This window comes from Eucyclogobius newberryi, unplaced genomic scaffold (assembly GCF_026437365.1).
Source record: "Eucyclogobius newberryi isolate DKJ021-1_F unplaced genomic scaffold, fEucNew1.0.hap1 SCAF_65, whole genome shotgun sequence".
NCBI classification, from domain to species: Eukaryota; Metazoa; Chordata; class Actinopteri; order Gobiiformes; family Gobiidae; genus Eucyclogobius; species Eucyclogobius newberryi.
Genome location: NW_027316334.1, coordinates 230,816 through 244,497, shown reverse-complemented (window position 1 = coordinate 244,497; position 13,682 = coordinate 230,816).

Sequence of the window (13,682 nt, the reverse complement as noted above, 5' to 3'; positions counted from 1 at the left end):
ATTGTTCCTCACACTGATCTTCAGTGTCATTGTTCCTCTCACATATCTTCATGGTGTCATTGTTCCTCACACAGATCTTCGGAGTGTCATTGTTCCTCACACAGATCTTCAGAATGTCATTGTTCCTCACACTGATCTTCAGTGTCATTGTTCCTCTCACATATCTTCATGGTGTCATTGTTCCTCACACAGATCTTCGGAGTATCATTGTTCCTCACACAGATCTTCAGTGTGTCATTGTTCCTCACACAGATCTTCAGAATGTCATTGTTCCTCACACTGATCTTCAGTGTCATTGTTCCTCTCACATATCTTCAGTGTGTTATTGTTCCTCACACAGATCTTCAGCGTGTCATTGTTCTTCACACATATCTTCAGCGTGTCATTGTTCCTCACAGAGATCTTCAGTGTGTCATTGTTCCTCACACAGATCTTGAGCGTGTTATTGTTCCTCAAACAGATCTTCAGCGTGTCATTGTTCCTCACACAGATCTTCAGCGTGTCATTGTTCCTCACACATATCTTCAGCGTGTCATTGTTCCTCACACCGATCTTCATCGTGTCATTGTTCCTCACACAGATCTTCAGCGTGTCATTGTTCCTCACACAGATCTTCAGCGTGTCATTGTTCCAAACACAGATCTTCAGAGTGTCATTGCTCCTCTCACAGATCTTCAGCGTGTCATTGTTCCTCAAACAGATCTTCAGCGTGTCATTGTTCCTCACACAGATCTTGAGCGTGTCATTGTTCCTCTCACATATCTTCAGCGTGTCATTGTTCTTCACACCGATCTTCAGCATGTCATTGTTCCTCACACAGATCTTCAGTGTCATTGTTCCTCACACAGATCTTCGGCGTGTCATTGTTCTTTACACCGATCTTCAGCGTGTCATTGTTCTTCACACAGATCTTCAGCGTGTCATTGTTCCTCACACAGATCTTCAGTGTCATTGTTCCTCACACAGATCTTCAGCGTTTCATTGTTCTTCACACCGATCTTCAGCGTGTCATTGTTCTTTACAACGATCTTCAGCGTGTCATTGTTCTTCACACAGATCTTCAGTGTCATTGTTCCTCACACAGATCTTCAGCGTGTCATTGTTCCTCACACAGATCTTCAGAGTGTCATTGTTCCTCACACAGATCTTCAGAGTGTCATTGTTCCTCACACAGATCTTCAGTGTGTCATTGTTCCTCACACAGATCTTCAGAATGTCATTGTTCCTCACACAGATCTTCAGTGTCATTGTTTCTCTCACATATCTTGATGGTGTCATTGTTCCTCACACAGATCTTCAGTGTCATTGTTCCTCACACAGATCTTCAGTGTGTCATTGTTCCTCACACAGATCTTCAGCGTGTCATTATTCTTCACACATATCTTCAGCGTGTCATTGTTCCTCACACAAATCTTCAGTGTCATTGTTCCTCACGAAGATCTTCAGTGTCATTGTTCCTCACACAGATCTTCAGTGTCATTGTTCTTCACACATATCTTCAGCGTGTCATTGTTCCTCACACAAATCTTCAGTGTCATTGTTCCTCACAGAGATCTTCAGTGTGTCATTGTTCCTCACACAGATCTTCAGTGTCATTGTTCCTCACACAGATCTTCAGTGTCATTGTTCCACACACAGATCTTCAGCGTGTCATTGTTCCTCACACATATCTTCAGCGTGTCATTGTTCCTCACACGGATCTTCAGCGTGTCATTGTTCCTCACACAGATCTTCAGCATGTCATTGTTCCTCACACAGATCCTCAGCGTGTCATTGTTCCTCACACATGTCTTCAGAGTGTCATTGTTCCTCACACAGATCTTCAGAGTGTCATTGTTCCTCACACAGATCTTCAGCGTGTCATTGTTCCTCACAAAGATCTTCAGTGTCATTGTTCCTCACACAGATCTTCAGAGTGTCATTGTTCCTCACACAGATCTTCAGTGTGTCATTGTTCCTCACACAGATCTTCAGAATGTCATTGTTCCTCACACTGATCTTCAGTGTCATTGTTCCTCTCACATATCTTCATGGTGTCATTGTTCCTCACACAGATCTTCGGAGTGTCATTGTTCCTTACACAGATCTTCAGTGTCATTGTTCCTCACACATATCTTCAGCGTGTCATTGTTCCTCACACCGATCTTCATCGTGTTATTGTTCCTCAAACAGATCTTCAGCATGTCATTGTTCCTCACACAGATCTTCAGCGTGTCATTGTTCCTCACACATATCTTCAGCGTGTCATTGTTCCTCACACCGATCTTCATCGTGTCATTGTTCCTCACACAGATCTTCAGCGTGTCATTGTTCCTCACACAGATCTTCAGCGTGTCATTGTTCCAAACACAGATCTTCAGAGTGTCATTGCTCCTCTCACAGATCTTCAGCGTGTCATTGTTCCTCAAACAGATCTTCAGCGTGTCATTGTTCCTCACACAGATCTTGAGCGTGTCATTGTTCCTCTCACATATCTTCAGCGTGTCATTGTTCTTCACACCGATCTTCAGCATGTCATTGTTCTTCACACCGATCTTCAGCGTGTCATTGTTCCTCACACAGATCTTCAGTGTCATTGTTCCTCACACAGATCTTCGGCGTGTCATTGTTCTTTACACCGATCTTCAGCGTGTCATTGTTCTTCACACAGATCTTCAGCGTGTCATTGTTCCTCACACAGATCTTTAGTGTCATTGTTCCTCACACAGATCTTCAGCGTTTCATTGTTCTTCACACCGATCTTCAGCGTGTCATTGTTCTTTACAACGATCTTCAGCGTGTCATTGTTCTTCACACAGATCTTCAGTGTCATTGTTCCTCACACAGATCTTCAGCGTGTCATTGTTCCTCACACAGATCTTCAGAGTGTCATTGTTCCTCACACAGATCTTCAGTGTGTCATTGTTCCTCACACAGATCTTCAGAATGTCATTGTTCCTCTCACATATCTTCAGCGTGTCATTGTTCTTCACACCGATCTTCAGCATGTCATTGTTCTTTACAACGATCTTCAGCGTGTCATTGTTCTTCACACAGATCTTCAGTGTCATTGTTCCTCACACAGATCTTCAGCGTGTCATTGTTCCTCACACAGATCTTCAGAGTGTCATTGTTCCTCACACAGATCTTCAGCGTGTCATTGTTCCTCACACAGATCTTGAGCGTGTCATTGTTCCTCTCACATATCTTCAGCGTGTCATTGTTCTTCACACCGATCTTCAGCATGTCATTGTTCTTCACACCGATCTTCAGCGTGTCATTGTTCCTCACACAGATCTTCAGTGTCATTGTTCCTCACACAGATCTTCGGCGTGTCATTGTTCTTTACACCGATCTTCAGCGTGTCATTGTTCTTCACACAGATCTTCAGCGTGTCATTGTTCTTCACACCGATCTTCAGCGTGTCATTGTTCTTTACAACGATCTTCAGCGTGTCATTGTTCTTCACACAGATCTTCAGTGTCATTGTTCCTCACACAGATCTTCAGCGTGTCATTGTTCCTCACACAGATCTTCAGAGTGTCATTGTTCCTCACACAGATCTTCAGCGTGTCATTGTTCCTCACACAGATCTTGAGCGTGTCATTGTTCCTCTCACATATCTTCAGCGTGTCATTGTTCTTCACACCGATCTTCAGCATGTCATTGTTCTTCACACCGATCTTCAGCGTGTCATTGTTCCTCACACAGATCTTCAGTGTCATTGTTCCTCACACAGATCTTGAGCGTGTTATTGTTCCTCAAACAGATCTTCAGCATGTCATTGTTCCTCACACAGATCTTCAGCGTGTCATTGTTCCTCACACATATCTTCAGCGTGTCATTGTTCCTCACACCGATCTTCATCGTGTCATTGTTCCTCACACAGATCTTCAGCGTGTCATTGTTCCTCACACAGATCTTCAGCGTGTCATTGTTCCAAACACAGATCTTCAGAGTGTCATTGCTCCTCTCACAGATCTTCAGCGTGTCATTGTTCCTCAAACAGATCTTCAGCGTGTCATTGTTCCTCACACAGATCTTGAGCGTGTCATTGTTCCTCTCACATATCTTCAGCGTGTCATTGTTCTTCACACCGATCTTCAGCATGTCATTGTTCTTCACACCGATCTTCAGCGTGTCATTGTTCCTCACACAGATCTTCAGTGTCATTGTTCCTCACACAGATCTTCGGCGTGTCATTGTTCTTTACACCGATCTTCAGCGTGTCATTGTTCTTCACACAGATCTTCAGCGTGTCATTGTTCCTCACACAGATCTTCAGTGTCATTGTTCCTCACACAGATCTTCAGCGTTTCATTGTTCTTCACACCGATCTTCAGCGTGTCATTGTTCTTTACAACGATCTTCAGCGTGTCATTGTTCTTCACACAGATCTTCAGTGTCATTGTTCCTCACACAGATCTTCAGCGTGTCATTGTTCCTCACACAGATCTTCAGAGTGTCATTGTTCCTCACACAGATCTTCAGCGTGTCATTGTTCTTCACACAGATCTTCAGTGTCATTGTTCCTCACACAGATCTTCAGCGTGTCATTGTTCCTCACACAGATCTTCAGAGTGTCATTGTTCCTCACACAGATCTTCGGCGTGTCATTGTTCTTTACACCGATCTTCAGCGTGTCATTGTTCTTCACACAGATCTTCAGCGTGTCATTGTTCTTCACACCGATCTTCAGCGTGTCATTGTTCTTTACAACGATCTTCAGCGTGTCATTGTTCTTCACACAGATCTTCAGTGTCATTGTTCCTCACACAGATCTTCAGCGTGTCATTGTTCCTCACACAGATCTTCAGAGTGTCATTGTTCCTCACACAGATCTTCAGCGTGTCATTGTTCCTCACACAGATCTTGAGCGTGTCATTGTTCCTCTCACATATCTTCAGCGTGTCATTGTTCTTCACACCGATCTTCAGCATGTCATTGTTCTTCACACCGATCTTCAGCGTGTCATTGTTCCTCACACAGATCTTCAGTGTCATTGTTCCTCACACAGATCTTCGGCGTGTCATTGTTCCTCACAAAGATCTTCAGTGTCATTGTTCCTCACACAGATCTTCAGAGTGTCATTGTTCCTCACACAGATCTTCAGTGTGTCATTGTTCCTCACACAGATCTTCAGAATGTCATTGTTCCTCACACTGATCTTCAGTGTCATTGTTCCTCTCACATATCTTCATGGTGTCATTGTTCCTCACACAGTTCTTCGGAGTGTCATTGTTCCTCACACAGATCTTCAGTGTCATTGTTCCTCACACAGATCTTCAGTGTGTCATTGTTCCTCACACAGATCTTCAGCGTGTCATTGTTCTTCACACATATCTTCAGCGTGTCATTGTTCCTCACAGAGATCTTCAGTGTGTCATTGTTCCTCACACAGATCTTGAGCGTGTTATTGTTCCTCAAACAGATCTTCAGCGTGTCATTGTTCCTCACACAGATCTTCAGCGTGTCATTGTTCCTGACACATATCTTCAGCGTGTCATTGTTCCTCACACCGATCTTCATCGTGTCATTGTTCCTCACACAGATCTTCAGCGTGTCATTGTTCCTCACACAGATCTTCAGCGTGTCATTGTTCCAAACACAGATCTTCAGAGTGTCATTGCTCCTCTCACAGATCTTCAGCGTGTCATTGTTCCTCAAACAGATCTTCAGCGTGTCATTGTTCCTCACACAGATCTTGAGCGTGTCATTGTTCCTCTCACATATCTTCAGCGTGTCATTGTTCTTCACACCGATCTTCAGCATGTCATTGTTCTTCACACCCATCTTCAGCGTGTCATTGTTCCTCACACAGATCTTCAGTGTCATCGTTCCTCACACAGATCTTCGGCGTGTCATTGTTCTTTACACCGATCTTCAGCGTGTCATTGTTCTTCACACAGATCTTCAGCGTGTCATTGTTCCTCACACAGATCTTCAGTGTCATTGTTCCTCACACAGATCTTCAGCGTTTCATTGTTCTTCACACCGATCTTCAGCGTGTCATTGTTCTTTACAACGATCTTCAGCGTGTCATTGTTCTTCACACAGATCTTCAGTGTCATTGTTCCTCACACAGATCTTCAGCGTGTCATTGTTCCTCACACAGATCTTCAGAGTGTCATTGTTCCTCACACAGATCTTCAGTGTGTCATTGTTCCTCACACAGATCTTCAGAATGTCATTGTTCCTCACACAGATCTTCAGCGTTTCATTGTTCTTCACACCGATCTTCAGCGTGTCATTGTTCTTTACAACGATCTTCAGCCTGTCATTGTTCTTCACACAGATCTTCAGTGTCATTGTTCCTCACACAGATCTTCAGCGTGTCATTGTTCCTCACACAGATCTTCAGAGTGTCATTGTTCCTCACACAGATCTTCAGTGTGTCATTGTTCCTCACACAGATCTTCAGAATGTCATTGTTCCTCACACAGCTCTTCAGTGTCATTGTTTCTCTCACATATCTTCATGGTGTCATTGTTCCTCACACAGATCTTCAGTGTCATTGTTCCTCACACAGATCTTCAGTGTGTCATTGTTCCTCACACAGATCTTCAGCGTGTCATTATTCTTCACACATATCTTCAGCGTGTCATTGTTCCTCACACAAATCTTCAGTGTCATTGTTCCTCACAGAGATCTTCAGTGTCATTGTTCCTCACACAGATCTTCAGTGTCATTGTTCTTCACACATATCTTCAGCGTGTCATTGTTCCTCACACAAATCTTCAGTGTCATTGTTCCTCACAGAGATCTTCAGTGTGTCATTGTTCCTCACACAGATCTTCAGTGTCATTGTTCCTCACACAGATCTTCAGTGTCATTGTTCCACACACAGATCTTCAGCGTGTCATTGTTCCTCACACATATCTTCAGCGTGTCATTGTTCCTCACACGGATCTTCAGCGTGTCATTGTTCCTCACACAGATCTTCAGCATGTCATTGTTCCTCACACAGATCCTCAGCGTGTCATTGTTCCTCACACATGTCTTCAGAGTGTCATTGTTCCTCACACAGATCTTCAGAGTGTCATTGTTCCTCACACAGATCTTCAGCGTGTCATTGTTCCTCACAAAGATCTTCAGTGTCATTGTTCCTCACACAGATCTTCAGAGTGTCATTGTTCCTCACACAGATCTTCAGTGTGTCATTGTTCCTCACACAGATCTTCAGAATGTCATTGTTCCTCACACTGATCTTCAGTGTCATTGTTCCTCTCACATATCTTCATGGTGTCATTGTTCCTCACACAGATCTTCGGAGTGTCATTGTTCCTCACACAGATCTTCAGTGTCATTGTTCCTCACACAGATCTTCAGTGTGTCATTGTTCCTCACACAGATCTTCAGCGTGTCATTGTTCTTCACACATATCTTCAGCGTGTCATTGTTCCTCACAGAGATCTTCAGTGTGTCATTGTTCCTCACACAGATCTTGAGCGTGTTATTGTTCCTCAAACAGATCTTCAGCATGTCATTGTTCCTCACACAGATCTTCAGCGTGTCATTGTTCCTCACACATATCTTCAGCGTGTCATTGTTCCTCACACCGATCTTCATCGTGTCATTGTTCCTCACACAGATCTTCAGCGTGTCATTGTTCCTCACACAGATCTTCAGCGTGTCATTGTTCCAAACACAGATCTTCAGAGTGTCATTGCTCCTCTCACAGATCTTCAGCGTGTCATTGTTCCTCAAACAGATCTTCAGCGTGTCATTGTTCCTCACACAGATCTTGAGCGTGTCATTGTTCCTCTCACATATCTTCAGCGTTTCATTGTTCTTCACACCGATCTTCAGCATGTCATTGTTCTTCACACCGATCTTCAGCGTGTCATTGTTCCTCACACAGATCTTCAGTGTCATTGTTCCTCACACAGATCTTCGGCGTGTCATTGTTCTTTACACCGATCTTCAGCGTGTCATTGTTCTTCACACAGATCTTCAGCGTGTCATTGTTCCTCACACAGATCTTCAGTGTCATTGTTCCTCACACAGATCTTCAGCGTTTCATTGTTCTTCACACCGATCTTCAGCGTGTCATTGTTCTTTACAACGATCTTCAGCGTGTCATTGTTCTTCACACAGATCTTCAGTGTCATTGTTCCTCACACAGATCTTCAGCGTGTCATTGTTCCTCACACAGATCTTCAGAGTGTCATTGTTCCTCACACAGATCTTCAGTGTGTCATTGTTCCTCACACAGATCTTCAGAATGTCATTGTTCCTCTCACATATCTTCAGCGTGTCATTGTTCTTCACACCGATCTTCAGCATGTCATTGTTCTTTACAACGATCTTCAGCGTGTCATTGTTCTTCACACAGATCTTCAGTGTCATTGTTCCTCACACAGATCTTCAGCGTGTCATTGTTCCTCACACAGATCTTCAGAGTGTCATTGTTCCTCACACAGATCTTCAGCGTGTCATTGTTCCTCACACAGATCTTGAGCGTGTCATTGTTCCTCTCACATATCTTCAGCGTGTCATTGTTCTTCACACCGATCTTCAGCATGTCATTGTTCTTCACACCGATCTTCAGCGTGTCATTGTTCCTCACACAGATCTTCAGTGTCATTGTTCCTCACACAGATCTTCGGCGTGTCATTGTTCTTTACACCGATCTTCAGCGTGTCATTGTTCTTCACACAGATCTTCAGCGTGTCATTGTTCTTCACACCGATCTTCAGCGTGTCATTGTTCTTTACAACGATCTTCATCGTGTCATTGTTCTTCACACAGATCTTCAGTGTCATTGTTCCTCACACAGATCTTCAGCGTGTCATTGTTCCTCACACAGATCTTCAGAGTGTCATTGTTCCTCACACAGATCTTCAGCGTGTCATTGTTCCTCACACAGATCTTGAGCGTGTCATTGTTCCTCTCACATATCTTCAGCGTGTCATTGTTCTTCACACCGATCTTCAGCATGTCATTGTTCTTCACACCGATCTTCAGCGTGTCATTGTTCCTCACACAGATCTTCAGTGTCATTGTTCCTCACACAGATCTTGAGCGTGTTATTGTTCCTCAAACAGATCTTCAGCATGTCATTGTTCCTCACACAGATCTTCAGCGTGTCATTGTTCCTCACACATATCTTCAGCGTGTCATTGTTCCTCACACCGATCTTCATCGTGTCATTGTTCCTCACACAGATCTTCAGCGTGTCATTGTTCCTCACACAGATCTTCAGCGTGTCATTGTTCCAAACACAGATCTTCAGAGTGTCATTGCTCCTCTCACAGATCTTCAGCGTGTCATTGTTCCTCAAACAGATCTTCAGCGTGTCATTGTTCCTCACACAGATCTTCGGCGTGTCATTGTTCTTTACACCGATCTTCAGCGTGTCATTGTTCTTCACACAGATCTTCAGCGTGTCATTGTTCCTCACACAGATCTTCAGTGTCATTGTTCCTCACACAGATCTTCAGCGTTTCATTGTTCTTCACACCGATCTTCAGCGTGTCATTGTTCTTTACAACGATCTTCAGCGTGTCATTGTTCTTCACACAGATCTTCAGTGTCATTGTTCCTCACACAGATCTTCAGCGTGTCATTGTTTCTCACACAGATCTTCAGAGTGTCATTGTTCCTCACACAGATCTTCAGCGTGTCATTGTTCTTCACACAGATCTTCAGTGTCATTGTTCCTCACACAGATCTTCAGCGTGTCATTGTTCCTCACACAGATCTTCAGAGTGTCATTGTTCCTCACACAGATCTTCGGCGTGTCATTGTTCTTTACACCGATCTTCAGCGTGTCATTGTTCTTCACACAGATCTTCAGCGTGTCATTGTTCTTCACACCGATCTTCAGCGTGTCATTGTTCTTTACAACGATCTTCAGCGTGTCATTGTTCTTCACACAGATCTTCAGTGTCATTGTTCCTCACACAGATCTTCAGCGTGTCATTGTTCCTCACACAGATCTTCAGAGTGTCATTGTTCCTCACACAGATCTTCAGCGTGTCATTGTTCCTCACACAGATCTTGAGCGTGTCATTGTTCCTCTCACATATCTTCAGCGTGTCATTGTTCTTCACACCGATCTTCAGCATGTCATTGTTCTTCACACCGATCTTCAGCGTGTCATTGTTCCTCACACAGATCTTCAGTGTCATTGTTCCTCACACAGATCTTCGGCGTGTCATTGTTCCTCACAAAGATCTTCAGTGTCATTGTTCCTCACACAGATCTTCAGAGTGTCATTGTTCCTCACACAGATCTTCAGTGTGTCATTGTTCCTCACACAGATCTTCAGAATGTCATTGTTCCTCACACTGATCTTCAGTGTCATTGTTCCTCTCACATATCTTCATGGTGTCATTGTTCCTCACACAGATCTTCGGAGTGTCATTGTTCCTCACACAGATCTTCAGAATGTCATTGTTCCTCACACTGATCTTCAGTGTCATTGTTCCTCTCACATATCTTCATGGTGTCATTGTTCCTCACACAGATCTTCGGAGTGTCATTGTTCCTCACACAGATCTTCAGTGTGTCATTGTTCCTCACACAGATCTTCAGAATGTCATTGTTCCTCACACTGATCTTCAGTGTCATTGTTCCTCTCACATATCTTCAGTGTGTCATTGTTCCTCACACAGATCTTCAGCGTGTCATTGTTCTTCACACATATCTTCAGCGTGTCATTGTTCCTCACAGAGATCTTCAGTGTGTCATTGTTCCTCACACAGATCTTGAGCGTGTTATTGTTCCTCAAACAGATCTTCAGCGTGTCATTGTTCCTCACACAGATCTTCAGCGTGTCATTGTTCCTCACACATATCTTCAGCATGTCATTGTTCCTCACACCGATCTTCATCGTGTCATTGTTCCTCACACAGATCTTCAGCGTGTCATTGTTCCTCACACAGATCTTCAGCGTGTCATTGTTCCAAACACAGATCTTCAGAGTGTCATTGCTCCTCTCACAGATCTTCAGCGTGTCATTGTTCTTCACACAGATCTTCAGCGTGTCATTGTTCTTCACACCGATCTTCAGCGTGTCATTGTTCTTTACAACGATCTTCAGCGTGTCATTGTTCTTCACACAGATCTTCAGTGTCATTGTTCCTCACACAGATCTTCAGCGTGTCATTGTTCCTCACACAGATCTTCAGAGTGTCATTGTTCCTCACACAGATCTTCAGCGTGTCATTGTTCCTCACACAGATCTTGAGCGTGTCATTGTTCCTCTCACATATCTTCAGCGTGTCATTGTTCTTCACACCGATCTTCAGCATGTCATTGTTCTTCACACCGATCTTCAGCGTGTCATTGTTCCTCACACAGATCTTCAGTGTCATTGTTCCTCACACAGATCTTCGGCGTGTCATTGTTCCTCACAAAGATCTTCAGTGTCATTGTTCCTCACACAGATCTTCAGAGTGTCATTGTTCCTCACACAGATCTTCAGTGTGTCATTGTTCCTCACACAGATCTTCAGAATGTCATTGTTCCTCACACTGATCTTCAGTGTCATTGTTCCTCTCACATATCTTCATGGTGTCATTGTTCCTCACACAGATCTTCGGAGTGTCATTGTTCCTCACACAGATCTTCAGAATGTCATTGTTCCTCACACTGATCTTCAGTGTCATTGTTCCTCTCACATATCTTCATGGTGTCATTGTTCCTCACACAGATCTTCGGAGTGTCATTGTTCCTCACACAGATCTTCAGTGTGTCATTGTTCCTCACACAGATCTTCAGAATGTCATTGTTCCTCACACTGATCTTCAGTGTCATTGTTCCTCTCACATATCTTCAGTGTGTCATTGTTCCTCACACAGATCTTCAGCGTGTCATTGTTCTTCACACATATCTTCAGCGTGTCATTGTTCCTCACAGAGATCTTCAGTGTGTCATTGTTCCTCACACAGATCTTGAGCGTGTTATTGTTCCTCAAACAGATCTTCAGCGTGTCATTGTTCCTCACACAGATCTTCAGCGTGTCATTGTTCCTCACACATATCTTCAGCATGTCATTGTTCCTCACACCGATCTTCATCGTGTCATTGTTCCTCACACAGATCTTCAGCGTGTCATTGTTCCTCACACAGATCTTCAGCGTGTCATTGTTCCAAACACAGATCTTCAGAGTGTCATTGCTCCTCTCACAGATCTTCAGCGTGTCATTGTTCCTCAAACAGATCTTCAGCGTGTCATTGTTCCTCACACAGATCTTGAGCGTGTCATTGTTCCTCTCACATATCTTCAGCGTGTCATTGTTCTTCACACCGATCTTCAGCATGTCATTGTTCTTCACACCGATCTTCAGCGTGTCATTGTTCCTCACACAGATCTTCAGTGTCATTGTTCCTCACACAGATCTTCGGCGTGTCATTGTTCTTTACACCGATCTTCAGCGTGTCATTGTTCTTCACACAGATCTTCAGCGTGTCATTGTTCCTCACACAGATCTTCAGTGTCATTGTTCCTCACACAGATCTTCAGCGTTTCATTGTTCTTTACAACGATCTTCAGCGTGTCATTGTTCTTCACACAGATCTTCAGTGTCATTGTTCCTCACACAGATCTTCAGCGTGTCATTGTTCCTCACACAGATCTTCAGAGTGTCATTGTTCCTCACACAGATCTTCAGTGTGTCATTGTTCCTCACACAGATCTTCAGAATGTCATTGTTCCTCACACAGATCTTCAGTGTCATTGTTTCTCTCACATATCTTGATGGTGTCATTGTTCCTCACACAGATCTTCAGTGTCATTGTTCCTCACACAGATCTTCAGTGTGTCATTGTTCCTCACACAGATCTTCAGCGTGTCATTATTCTTCACACATATCTTCAGCGTGTCATTGTTCCTCACACAAATCTTCAGTGTCATTGTTCCTCACAGAGATCTTCAGTGTCATTGTTCCTCACACAGATCTTCAGTGTCATTGTTCTTCACACATATCTTCAGCGTGTCATTGTTCCTCACACAAATCTTCAGTGTCATTGTTCCTCACAGAGATCTTCAGTGTGTCATTGTTCCTCACACAGATCTTCAGTGTCATTGTTCCTCACACAGATCTTCAGTGTCATTGTTCCACACACAGATCTTCAGCGTGTCATTGTTCCTCACACATATCTTCAGCGTGTCATTGTTCCTCACACGGATCTTCAGCGTGTCATTGTTCCTCACACAGATCTTCAGCATGTCATTGTTCCTCACACAGATCCTCAGCGTGTCATTGTTCCTCACACATGTCTTCAGAGTGTCATTGTTCCTCACACAGATCTTCAGAGTGTCATTGTTCCTCACACAGATCTTCAGCGTGTCATTGTTCCTCACAAAGATCTTCAGTGTCATTGTTCCTCACACAGATCTTCAGAGTGTCATTGTTCCTCACACAGATCTTCAGTGTGTCATTGTTCCTCACACAGATCTTCAGAATGTCATTGTTCCTCACACTGATCTTCAGTGTCATTGTTCCTCTCACATATCTTCATGGTGTCATTGTTCCTCAAACAGATCTTCAGCATGTCATTGTTCCTCACACAGATCTTCAGCGTGTCATTGTTCCTCACACATATCTTCAGCGTGTCATTGTTCCTCACACCGATCTTCATCGTGTCATTGTTCCTCACACAGATCTTCAGCGTGTCATTGTTCCTCACACAGATCTTCAGCGTGTCATTGTTCCTCACACAGATCTTCAGAGTGTCATTGTTCCTCACACAGAT